Source organism: Centroberyx affinis, unplaced genomic scaffold (genome assembly GCF_046629955.1).
Source record: "Centroberyx affinis isolate AG114_WGS23_722 - 3 ecotype Tasmania unplaced genomic scaffold, CSIRO-AGI_Caff_v1 ptg001072l_1, whole genome shotgun sequence".
NCBI classification, from domain to species: Eukaryota; Metazoa; Chordata; class Actinopteri; order Beryciformes; family Berycidae; genus Centroberyx; species Centroberyx affinis.
In genome coordinates, this window is record NW_027279620.1 from 358,833 (window position 1) to 371,992 (window position 13,160).

Sequence of the window (13,160 nt, forward strand, 5' to 3'; positions counted from 1 at the left end):
AGGTCATACCACGAGACACCATTTTTTTGCTTACTTGATGACGACATGAAAAACACTCTCTTGTAAATGTTTTATCTGTACTGTCTGTGGTGTCTATAGCAGGCTCTGGCACAAGTAACGTAAGAGGCTGATTCTGATGAAACTAGGTCTGCATTCAAACCCGCCATACCTCAAAAAGAGAGGTAAATGGTCTGTGGAAGAGGTGTGCACTCTAAGTGACAGGGAGGCCAACACATTCCCCTGATGCTTCTGAAGTGCACTCACTGACTGGCAGTAGCATATCATTTCTGTCGATTTATTCTGAAGAATGCATTCACCTGACCCACAGACCAGGCATTTGTCTGTCGGTCAGCGGAGTGCAATCAGAATTCATTTAACCTCCACTCCAAAGATCCAAAGCGGCAGTGACAAAATGCCATCCATTAAGTGTGGAGAGAACTTGATGTACCTTTGACCTTGTTATGAACCACAATCACCGTGTCAGAGGCAACTGCCACACAGATACCATCTTATTCAGTGCAGCCTCTCGGTCTCTAATCCTGTTTATGCCACTCACTTTGAGCGATGTTAAACATCAGGTATTTCCTAGTGAGTGGTTGTGGTGCACCTTTTTAAAGACTTTAAAAAGACTGCTTTATTTTACAATGGGTGTGTGGGATCAATTCTGTTCTCTTTGTTATTACCTTTGTTCTATACTTTGTCTCACTGTAAGAAGAATACCTGGAGCCTTTCACTACTGCAGAACTGAAAAGAGCGATCAGATCTGCTATTTTAGCCTCTTAAAATTGGCTTCAAGTTGAATTCAGATAATTGAGTTAATTTTCTGATTTTTGTGATAAATTCTTTAAGCAGGTCATGCCTCGGCCCCAAGCCATATTGTATTCTTATGATCAGTATTGTAGCCTTTTGGAGTGCAAGGACAAGAAAGCAGACATTTGTTATTAGGATCCCTGAAGTTAAGACCAACTTGCCTCAGAAAATAAGACAGAAATGCGCTGGATCTTCTTTGAAATTACTAGCATTCACTTCTGATAGCATTATAGTCGTAATATTGATTTATATTTAATTTAGTTTCTGAGGCACTGAATAGGTCCGCATAATGGTAGCAGTGTCAGTTACAGTACACTGCACTTTCTTAGCACTGTTCAGTTGAGTTTTTCAGTAATTATTTTTCACTGATTTCTGAATTACTTTGAGTTATGTTACACAAACCTCTTGATATTGAAGATCACACACAGTAGTACTCCCACACAAGTTATTAAGTCTGATTTACTCGAATACACCTCTGAAAATAGGCCATGAGAAGTTTGCTCTTATTATCTCCTATTTGCTCACTATATGGCAAAAACACAGCAAAACACCTCGCATATTTTTAATCAGTCTCAAATTTTCTTGATAGATGGCCAGCCTACAGTATCTTCTTTCCTCAATGGAGATAGGGATAAGGTTAGGGTTAGTGGCAGTGAGTTCATAGACATCCAGAGCACATATAATCTCACTGTCACATTTTTCTCATTTACTTGCAACTGTGATCAACAATGCTTGCCCAAGGTGTTCCATGGGGCAAACACTTGGGCACCCATCCACTTCATAAATTGCTTTTTGACAGGAGGAAAACCAATGGTGTTTGTCTTGGATGATTATCACTTCCTCATGAAAACCTCATGCAAGCCACTTCCACTCGATGGTCTCTGGAGAATGGATATGAAACAACCCTCTCTATGTCTGAACTGGCATACAATTTGGTCTACTGTATCACTATCATCCAGAAACCGAACCATCAAGTGATCCATTTCAAGTTTATCTATTACCTCACGTCTCGCAGTTTTACATCAAATGAAATCATGATCCGATTCCTTTTGCTCTTTTTGCTCAGACAGCACCTTTGGCACGTTTATCCACATGATATGGGAATGTTCTGGGGTAAACTCATTTTGGAAAGATCTCCAGCATCACGTCTGTCATCATGAGAAAAACCACTCCTCACGCACAATCGACTCTATTACTGAATGATACTTCCTCTTCAGAACTTACCATTCATGACAAACGCCTCCTCTTGGCTGGCCTAACTGTATCCAAGAGGATGGTAGGCTGTCAATGAGAGTCACTACATACTCTGTCAGTAAAGGAGTGTCTCTTAGCTTGTAGAGGTGTTGCCCAGATGAATCTTTCAATTGCCAGATTACTTGATGCCAAATCTCAGAACATTACATGATACAGATGATAGAATATTTTCTCAGAGGTCTGACAATGAAATGTGATACATATGAGTGCTTTAGAACTCATTAATTCATTCTACTGCATAGATTCTATGCATCTCTTACTATACTATTGTACTACTAATCATGTGCACAACACATTGTTTTGCATGTGTGTGTGTGTGCTGACACATCTAAAACAACTATTATCTATACAAACAGTTGTCTTCTGGGATAGATGTGGGCTAGTAATCCTGCCTGGCGTTTGCCTCAGCAGACAACTGTAAAGTACTTCATGAGTTATAGTGTCAGTGCATATATTTATAGTACTGCATATTTACTTTACTACATACTTCATTATTTTTTATTCTCTTTTTAAACTTGTTTCACCACCTCTCAATGATGAATACTAATACTCATCAGTGGCAAACAATGATTACAATGTTGCTTCAAGATGTACTACACTTATGTAGTACAATTCAAAGGAAGCTCTTGACATGAACAAGAAGTATTATCGTTTTAATAGTGCTGGCTTTGATGCCCGTCTAACATGTTATTCAACTTTGTTGCTTATGCACAGCTGTTAACCAACAGATAAAGTAATTATATGCTGTATACTTTCTGTGACACATGACAAATGCACGCTGTATGCGGGCAATATACTCTGGAATTATGCAGGAGTGACATTGGTGCTGTGTGGCTCCTGCATGGTGAGAGTGCAGGGTTCTGGGGTGGGGACGGGATGTGTGGGGTTGTGGGGTGCTGGGGGTGGGGGTGGTGGTGGTGGTGGGGGGGGGGGGTTCTGAGATAGAGTAAGGGTGAGGTGGGAGGGTGCTGCTAGAGTTTTGCTTTCTTCTTTTTATCCTTCTTTTTTGTCTTTTATTTCCTTTTCTCATTATGTGTTTGTCTTTCTGTTTCATTACAAAAGAAAATGTCATCTTCCTGATTATGTGATATCATGTGATGTAACATGTATATATATTTCCAACACCTGTTAAACACCCAACATAATTGATCAAAACCTACCTAAAATTTACCGTTGTAGAACCTTAATCTTAAAGGGGATTAAGTAATCTATTACATTTATTGACCTCTATTGGTGACCAAGGAACTGCAACAACATCGACGGGTCTCTGGAGCAGCTTGTGGTGGCAGAGAATTGACACAAATAATGAAGTCACATTCTCACAGTAGAGACAGTTAAGCTAGTTAATTAGAGCGGAGATCCAATATACACATCTAGTGAAGAGGTAACCCATCACAATGGAACATACTGTAATAATAATATTGCTTTGTCATGTCGTTTTTTGGCTTGAGAACAAAGTGTGTTGCAAGTCGCTTGAGAGAGTCTCATACCGCTGTGATTAGCATTTTCTGGCCACATCCCGCAATGTGGGGATTCACCAGTTTGTCACTGTACATATTGAGGAGTCAGTGTGCCCATTTCCCATTTCCCCACATATTGTGTATATATATACACATGCAATAACACATATACATAATATACATAAAGCATGTCTATTTCCCTATTCCCTTTCCTTTTCCTTATCTATTTACTTAAATTGTTAATTTTTTACATTTTTCTGTTCTGTAAAGTTTGCAATCATATTTGATAGTAATGAAATTATTATGAAAATATTGTTGACAAAATGTTTTTTTTTATTTGACTTTTTAATTTAACCCTAACCCTAACCCTTTGACTTACCCTACAAAGTTAGTTTTAATCATTAAATTTCTAGTGCTCCTGAATGGAACAAACAAATGCCAAGACTCTGTCCAGGAGCATCATTTATTCCTTTCCTTTGGACTTGTTGTTATTTGCTGGCTTTAAAGCCTTTGAAAGATGTTATCCTATACCTGCCGACTGACCTGTCCAGTCCTGATAGATCAACATGTGCCTGAATAGGGTGTAACATCTGAGTATTTCCACTTGTGTGAGTGAGATTCCATTGCCAGTAAAATGAAATATTTTTTGATTTAATAATTTGGGTGATTGTTTTATCCCTTATTCATAAATTTACTGCATTGTGCATAGCTACACTATCAGTCTCAGGGTCTGTTTCAGCCAGCTGTTGGGTACAAAGCTTATATTTACCTGTTCGCACAGTTAAAACCAGCGATTCATCATACCGTCTCTGCAAACTTTGACTAATGAGGCTACAGCTCAATAGTCAATAGAATTCTCATCTGTGATTTTGCCACACAACAGTTAAGATTGGGCAAAGTTCCTGAAAACCAATTAGTAGGCATATGACACATCCTTCTAAGATTAATGGCTGTAGATGGAACCACAGTTAATCTCAGATTGCCTTATTTATAATGTGTAATGCCTGGCATTCACCTAAACTATACAGTATGTCAACATGTCCTCACCCTAAACACACTGACAACATTTCAAATATAATAATACAACTTTTAGTGCTAAGAACAACTGATAAAGCATTCACTGAACTAAATAGGTTCATAGATCAAGTTGAAATTACTTAGCGTGGTATGAAGTCAATTTTTGAAGACTGAGAAGTAACTTTTCTACAACTTTTTTTTTTCTTGAAGTTTCTTATTCAATAGATGATGGAGCAGTGGGAGGTTAGGGGTGTGGGCGGTGTTTGTGAAGGGGGATTCAAATATCTTGGCATTTACCTTCCTGAGTCTGAAACCCTGAAACCAGAAGATAATGATGATGGAATTCTTATTCTCCAGAAATTTCTCCAGAAAGGTTTGGGTGACACTTAAAATGCACTTAAAATGCAATTTCCAGCAGTGGCCTGTTGGAAATCCCCTACAGCAGGTCCACCACTGAATAAATTCTGTGATACTAATGGTCCTGTTGTTTAATGAAATGAAAGCTTAAAAAGGTATTTTTATGAGGGGTCTCTTTCATCATTATTGAGGAGCAAAGGCCCATTATTATCACAGGATTATTTGTTGCCGTCATTCCCCAGCGTTGCCTACTTAAGGCAGAAGCTGTAAAGAAGAGCTATGGTCTCTAAAGGGGGAGATATACAGCAACCAGGGGCTCACATGACAAATGAGGAGCTTGGCCCACGCTTATTTATGGCTACTTAAAGCTGTCAGTTGCAGATGATAAAGGGTGACCGCTTGATTAGAAAGTGTTAGATCGGTCCAGTCTGTGCGACCCACTATAAAGGAACAGATGAGCAGGGGAAAGGTGGTGATAGCACAGGTGAAATTGTCTGCTTTTTGCTTGACACGTTAACTGGTTTGAGCTTCTGGCAGAAGAGAAAAGATGAGTGGAGAGGATATGGATGCCAGGTTGTCTAGAGAGGTGTGCCTGTGTGAGTTTTATTTAAGCCCTTTTCTTTTTTTCAATCTAACCTACATTTGGCCATTCAGACTGACATCGATAGGAACATTGAACAGGCCGTGGTATTTCTGAAGTCATTATGAAGTTAAATGATTTCTATGATGAAAACAGATAATGGAAGATGAGAGAGAAAACAGCAAATATAGTGGGAGGGTGGTTGTAGCTCTCTTGGGTGATAGGTGAAGGAATTGATTGAAAAAAAATCAATTTGCAATCACCTTCATTACTACATTATGACCTTTACTAGGACATTTCAAATGTGCTCTCTGAAGCATATGGTTGGTGCGGGGTTTGGGGGAGGGTGGGTGGGGCGGAGGATGGGGGTTATAGTGCATGATTCTCACTTTTCCTACTGTTTCATCCTCAGATCAGGACCTCTTAAAATCAAATTCATGCTTGCTGCATTAAAAAACAGATTCAAAAGAGCAAAATGTGCAGTTGATGCCTTCATATCCCAAATCTTATTGCACATCTAATGAAGATTCTGCTTGAAGGGCAGTTAAATTTTTCCCTGTCAATAGTTTTGTTGTGAAAATCATTGCTATGGGTACTGCTGTCACTGCAAGTTCTGCCAATGTAGCTTCTCTAATAGCAGAGATTTTAGATGTTCAACTTAAGGCCTCAGAATTTCACTGGCTTATCTGCCATCTTCTGTATTAAGTGGGTCTTCTGCTGCAATGCAGTTAAGCAGTAGTTCAAAGACTGATAGGCACTTTCCACCCCTTTTTTCTAAATTGCTGCTGCTGGGCCATCTTGTTAAGTTGATGGTTAAGTATCATGGTCTCACAGAGGCTTTTTCTGTTGGTTGATGGACCAGGATTTGCTGAGAGATAGGGAGCCACAGACACCACATATTACCAGTAACAATCTGCGCCGTGTGATCGCAACCCAAACTGCTACTTAGAGCCATTAAAAAAACATAAAGCTCTGCCATTGTTTCTTCTTCTTGTTGTATGGAAACCATCCCCAGTGTTTGAGTTAGAGAGAAGGACATCTGCAGAGTGATGAGACCATCATTCTATATTTTGCCTTCACTTTGTAAACAATGTTCGTAAAGTAAATGCGCACCCTTACTAAGGTTTAGAATCAGCTGTGTGGGATAATCACTGGAGGCATCTGACTGACTATTCTGTTACTAATGTTTTTCCTCCAATTAATCTGCTATTTAAGTGGTTTCATTCAGCCATCATTTCAAGTTCATGGCCTCTCTCTTTGATGAGTTAGTGATGAATAAGTAATGCGACTTATAGTTTTCATTAGATTAAAAACACCCTCTAGAGTACAGAATTGACCTCTCAGCTAAAGAACTGTCAAAGAACAGTCCATTATATTTGTGTTCTTCGTTTAACACTGAGGCGGCTCCGTTTTCATTTATTGGACTGCCTTCCCAGAAGAATGACAGGAAGGACACAACAAGAAAATGGTGGGATGTGCAGACTGTCGTTACGCCACACATACAGATTGCCCTTGAACAGCCCAGATAGCTCTGACAGTGTTCCTCTGAGTGGATTACTAGTAATAAACTGCTCCTCTGGCTGGTATCAGCCGGATCATGTTCATGTGTACACTGCTCTTGGCTGTGGAACTGGCTCTGTCAGTCATCTTTGAGAACTGTAGACTTCATGGAGTTAAAAGAATAAAATTGTGTCCACATGTAAACCACCAATTAGTAGTGACAGTGTCATCTTTCAAATCACATTTAAAATAGCTGTATAATTTTCACATATTTTAATCTCTTTGAATTTGCCCATTTTATTTATACATGACCATATTTTGAAAAGGAGCCTATTATTATTATTATTATTATTATTGTTACATGAAATACAATTGTACATATGGAGTATAAAGCTGAGATATGTAATTGTTTTTTTGTTTTTTTATTTAACTTATTTTTTTTTTTTATTTCAGTTTATTTCATTTTACTCTAGAGGCCTTCCTTCATTTTTATTTGCATTTGTACATGCATCCATAATTAGTTTTGGAATAGTTTCTCTATGACACTAAGCTACTAATAGATACAGTATAGTCACAGTCACAGTTTTCTTTGCAATTGGCACTTGTAGACAGATTATATCTTATTTATCAGACTGTAATACTGTAAAATCTGTTTTTAAAAGGTTTCATCTTAGTGTCATCTACTGTATAATCGTGCAATATTGGTCATGAAAGGGTGACAGTAAAATGGTGACAGTAAAAAAAAAAAAAAAAATACACTTTGGTCTTTGTTAGGTCTCATATTGCACAAGCTGCTTTAATACATGGGAAAGAAAATCAGCATGAGTTTGGATTTACATTATGCTAATTCTGATTGCTGGGGACCAGTGCTGGGGGTCATAATGCAGTGCAGACGTCCTCAACTCAGTGTGCGTTCAAATAAACACAAAGAGGCAAACATGGGAATCCCCATGGCTATATTCATAGACTGCTGGGCATAGGGGGGTCATCTTGATGTTGATCTTAGATGCCAAGGTTTTAAGCATGTTCCTTCAGAAAGATATTGTTGTGTCTTGTTTTGTATTTCCACCGAGCAATATTAGAGGTTTGGATGAATCAATGAGGGACATTTTTCTTGGAGCCTCATTGTACTAAAAAATACTTAAAATAATTGCTTGCTATATTGAAATGAGAGGAAACTAAATGGCAATGAACTGTCAATGTTTGTATGACCTTAAGTGATCCTGACAAATACTTTACAAATTACAAATATGGCCCCGCTGAGACACAAGCCAGCCACATTTTGTGAGAAATTTCATTCGAATCGCTTTCAAGTGTAGCCATGCAGTGTCTTCCCAATGTAACATCTGCTGTCTCTTGTGTATTTGATCAGCTGTTTACCCCATTGGTTTACTGTTGGGTTTACTGTTGGGGTAAAATAAACCAATGACAAGGGAGTAGACGACATAAACCAAAAACATATAAAGTATATCAAAAATAAACATTGCTTCAATGAAAATATTAAAATTGCCTCTGACTCTGAAAGTCAGTCATCTTAAGCCCTATGTTTATGGTAATTTTCTGTTTTGCTACATCAAAAACATGACTATTGTGCACATAAGTATAGCCTGCATTTCCGAAGTCAAAAAAATAATTTAACATGTAGGAGGAGTAAGAGTCTTGAGAGCAGAAGAAGTGGAGGGAATTGTATAAAAGGCAGATAACCTGATAGGACACAAGTTGGATATATACTTCTTATATACTACTTATATCTAAAGAGAAATTCAAAAGGGAAGCCAAAATGCAACTTTTGATCTGAGTACTGTGCTTTTGATAGCCACAAGCCTGTCCTGTTTGGGTTGATTTCTCCTTTACCCAAACTGACCCAGGTGATTGTGCTCTTTCTTGTAAATTCATTCCTGTCACTATACAATCTACATCAGGTGACTACTGAAGGTGGGCTGAAAAGGAACAGAAGTGAGCACTCACACAAAGAAGCAGTGGGTGAGGTGGAATGGTTAAGGAACACTGAAATTATATGTCAGAGGTAGTTTTAAGCTTTTGGTCTAGCTGCAGTTGCTTGGTGACAATCAAAGAATGACAGGCTCACATTTCTCCAAAGAGGCTTTTTCATTTATTTCACTGAGATAGCCTTGCCACATCATTGTATATTGCCTTTCTCATATCCAGCAAAATGAAAGAGCCACTCAATAGATGGAAAATAGCCTGAAATTCAATGAAGAAAATCTATACAGTAATAAGTCATCTTCCTCTTTACAACCTTATTCTTTGTGGTCTTTTTTGCAGTGGTCCAGCTGAATTTATTTCCAGTTTCACCCGGTGAATTAAAATGCATTGAAGTCAGACAACAAAGGAAATAGGCTTTACCATAACACATAGATCACAAAACATTATGCCACAATAACAACATGATAAAGGAAGCATGGCTTCTAACGTTAATGGAAGGGGTCTGGATGCACGAGCTCTGCTGGTAAATGTTACAAACTGTACTCTAAAGCATACAGTCATGCTGCACATTGCTTGACGACTACACCATAAAAACATTCAGAAAAGGGAAGGTTCTTTAAAATTCAACATGCTGCACGAAGGAATAAAAAAAGGCTACATTCTCAAAGGGAAATTGGTTTAAATTTGGAATTTTAGTTTGCAAATCAAGGAAATCTACTGCCATCTTGTGGAAAGTATAGAGAGAGAACTCCATCACCTAAATTCTGGTCATAAAGGTCAATCTTGTTTACAATGGCAAAGGAGTCTAATCATCTGTGGGTCGAATGACTGACACCAGGGCGCAATCCATCTTAAGAACCAAACAGAACCTGTTGAAGGCAGTTTAATTATCTTAGCAAGGGGGCTCAGGCATATGACATAACATTTGAGCTAAGAGCTAAACTGCAACCCCCTCATTTTACCTCGGGAGCTTAGAGAACAAAACCCATCTTTTAGATAATAAAAACAAATACCAGTGAATTTAATAGTTGATATATGTTACTATATTCTCCAGCTAAGTTTGGTTCATCTCTGTGAACATTTAAACCTTTTATCTCATTTCAGAAGAGACATCCACTTGCTGCTCAAGGTTTATCACATTTACAGGTCACACTGCATGTGTTCTGTATGAAGCCAGTTGAACAAGATTTCCTTATTTATTTATACTAGTTATGTGTTCTACTTGTATATGTTTCAGTGCACAGAGGAAGCCACAGACATTCACGAGTAATTTGTAAAAAAAAAAAAAAAAAAAAGCACTGAATGTCTGCTGCCATTATGCTGGTGACAACCCAGACTGGGCCGTCTGATGAGACTACAAGCTCTCTAGATGGGTTGTATCCGATGTTGAAGACTGTGCCATGTTTATGTCAATCTCCGGCTCTTTGACAGCTCTGTGGCATGGTGTTTATCCCGGCCTGACGAAGAGCCAAGCCAGCTCTGATACACACCTTTTGCAATCCTGATATTTGTGTAGAGGAGAATCACGCTAACTGCCTTTCAGCCTAAATGTTGCCAACGTTCAAAGTAAAGCCCTCAGGTATGTGCAGCCAACTAACACGGGCTTTGTTGTTGTTGGTCAGCTCTTACGTATAAAGTTCAAGTGTTGCTGGCTAGAGGAGCATGCAGGCAACGATCAGAGCTCCATGGTCTGAGTGTCTAAAGCACACAGATTATGTGTCAGTGGGGAGAGTTAATCAGGCCTGGAGCCTTTGGAGATGTGAGTAATGAGGATGGGGATGGAGCCATCAGCAAGATGTGATGAGGATTTAGAATGCAATTCATTGCAGTGAAAGAAATCCCCTCTCTCAAAGAGAGTGGGATCATTTTTGTGACAGTAGACAAAGACTTTTCTGTCACACCCCTTTCCCCTGTCTGATTTATCTCCTACAGGAGAAGATCTTGCATGAAAAAAAACACAAAGCCACAAGTCAGACAGGAGTTCTGTAAGCGTCTCTCCAAATGTGTTGAATTCATGACAGGACTGAACCCCGGGGAAAGATGCAATAAATTCTGCTTTGCATGTGCTGTGTTTTATTCTGCTACACTGTATGTACTATTGAATCATTTTAATTGCTATTCAGTCATACCACACTATTTACCACATTACTACATACCATTCTACCACATCTAAGACTACAGGTATGTGCAAGAACCTATTCAGGTTCATCTGATAATGTTTAGTAATTCATAAAGAGTAGTAACAGAGCAATCATTTAAGCAGCATTGGAAATATTGACTGAAGAGGCTGATTAAAGAATTTCTTTAAAATTGTGCACAAGCAACTGAGCCAAAGGCCTACAGGTTTGTAAAGTCTAAACTGTCTAGAATGAAAGTATGAACTCTAGACCAACTATGGAATAATTTTATCTCAATATGTATGATATGATAAAGAGTATGAAATTATCAATATTCAACAGCTATTCAACTACAAAAACACCTTCAAGTGCCCCAACAATCTGTCATACAAACAGATTATTGTCTATACTTGCTATTTTGACCAAAAGCAAAAGATTATAGTCTATAGTCATGTTGACCAGAAGCACCATCTACTTGGAGGGTTATATTATGACATTATGACTATTTGAGTCAAGGAACAACATAATACACCAGCATTTCCATACAGTACAAGTGTTATTTATACTATAAAAGGTAGATCTACACTATGCATGTTTGGAAATACTGTATATGGTATTGAATTATCACCAAGATCCCCATAGAGCTTGGAGACTGCTCCCCACAAACATCTCAGTTTGACATCTGACTTACATGGAAGCAGCACATGATGTTTATTACTAATTCCACCAAGTTCATCACACCTCCTCACCAAGTTTTCCCTTCCATGTTTGCAATATGTCATCCTGCTTGTCAACCTTGGTGCAACTGTGTTCACACTCCTTGAACAGTTCTGTCCTCCTAATCTCCCACTTGGCATTACACCTTGCACTTTTGCGATTAGCTAAGCAGAAGCAGTTGTTCCAGTCATAAGCCCTGGGCAGGTTTATGAGCTATGTGTGCTCAAGCTAGGACACACCTTGGTCTACTGATATGCTCATAAATGTTGCTTGGATGGAAAGATGTTGAAAATCAATACAAGACAAGCAATTCATAAATACTGATTGGTGACACGTGGAAGGAACACTCTATTCCAACATGGCTGAACTACAAACTGGGCTAAAAATAGTCCTGAGTCTCATAACTGATGTACACTCTCACTGTGAAACATGTTTCCTCTTTGATAAATATATTACTGTGCCGAGCCTCTTCATAAAGTATTTTTTTCCCTTGGAACCCTTTGCTAAACCATAGATCAGAGTCCTGTGTGGCTGACTAAGAAAATAAAATCAAAGCTGCATCTGTTTTGTCTTTTCTGTTGTGGACACCAGATCACTTCAGGTTGTTAGTAATCTCATCAAAAATAGCTTTTCTTTATTGAACATAGATTTCTGGGCTGAAGCCCAGAATTCAGTGACTCAGAGTCTATTGTACACATTTCACCCACTATCTTTCTCAGCAAACACCTACAAATGGCAATATACAACATCTACGTGGCAATTTGTATCTTGGGGAGATGGCAATGGCAATACAATAAATGTCACATCTCAGCACCCTCATTGCTTTCTTCGGCACAGTCTGCCATGAGTTCACTGTGATTTATAGGCATCTGTGGTCCATCAGCATTGCAGCGGGCATGTGAAAGGCGCCTGATGTCTCAAAGCAATCATAGTACTCTGAGTAGGCATGCTCTGTATAGCAATAATGAACAGGTGATAGCATACAGTATAAAACATGATGAAGTGTCAGGCAGCTGCGGTAAGATCTGACTACAAAAACAGTGATTAGGCCACCTATTTTTAGAGCCCTTGAGACTGCAACACACATTTACACAGTAGCAACTGCACCATCAATAAAAACAGTAAAACAGGCTCTTAAGAGCAAGTAAATTATGTCAGATACCATAGACCTGACTTGAATTACTTGATGGCCATTAAATTCCTATACTTTTAGACCTTTTTTGACATTCCATTAGATTCAACTGTACTTTATCTTGCATGCTACTGCACTACTGTTATTGTGCAAGAGAGATTTTCGTTCTTGACTTTAACTTTTCATTGAGATGTTGAGACTATCTGAATTTGTCAGTCATTTGCGTTCATTTTTAACAATATCAATATCTAAATTCCTATAGTATGAGA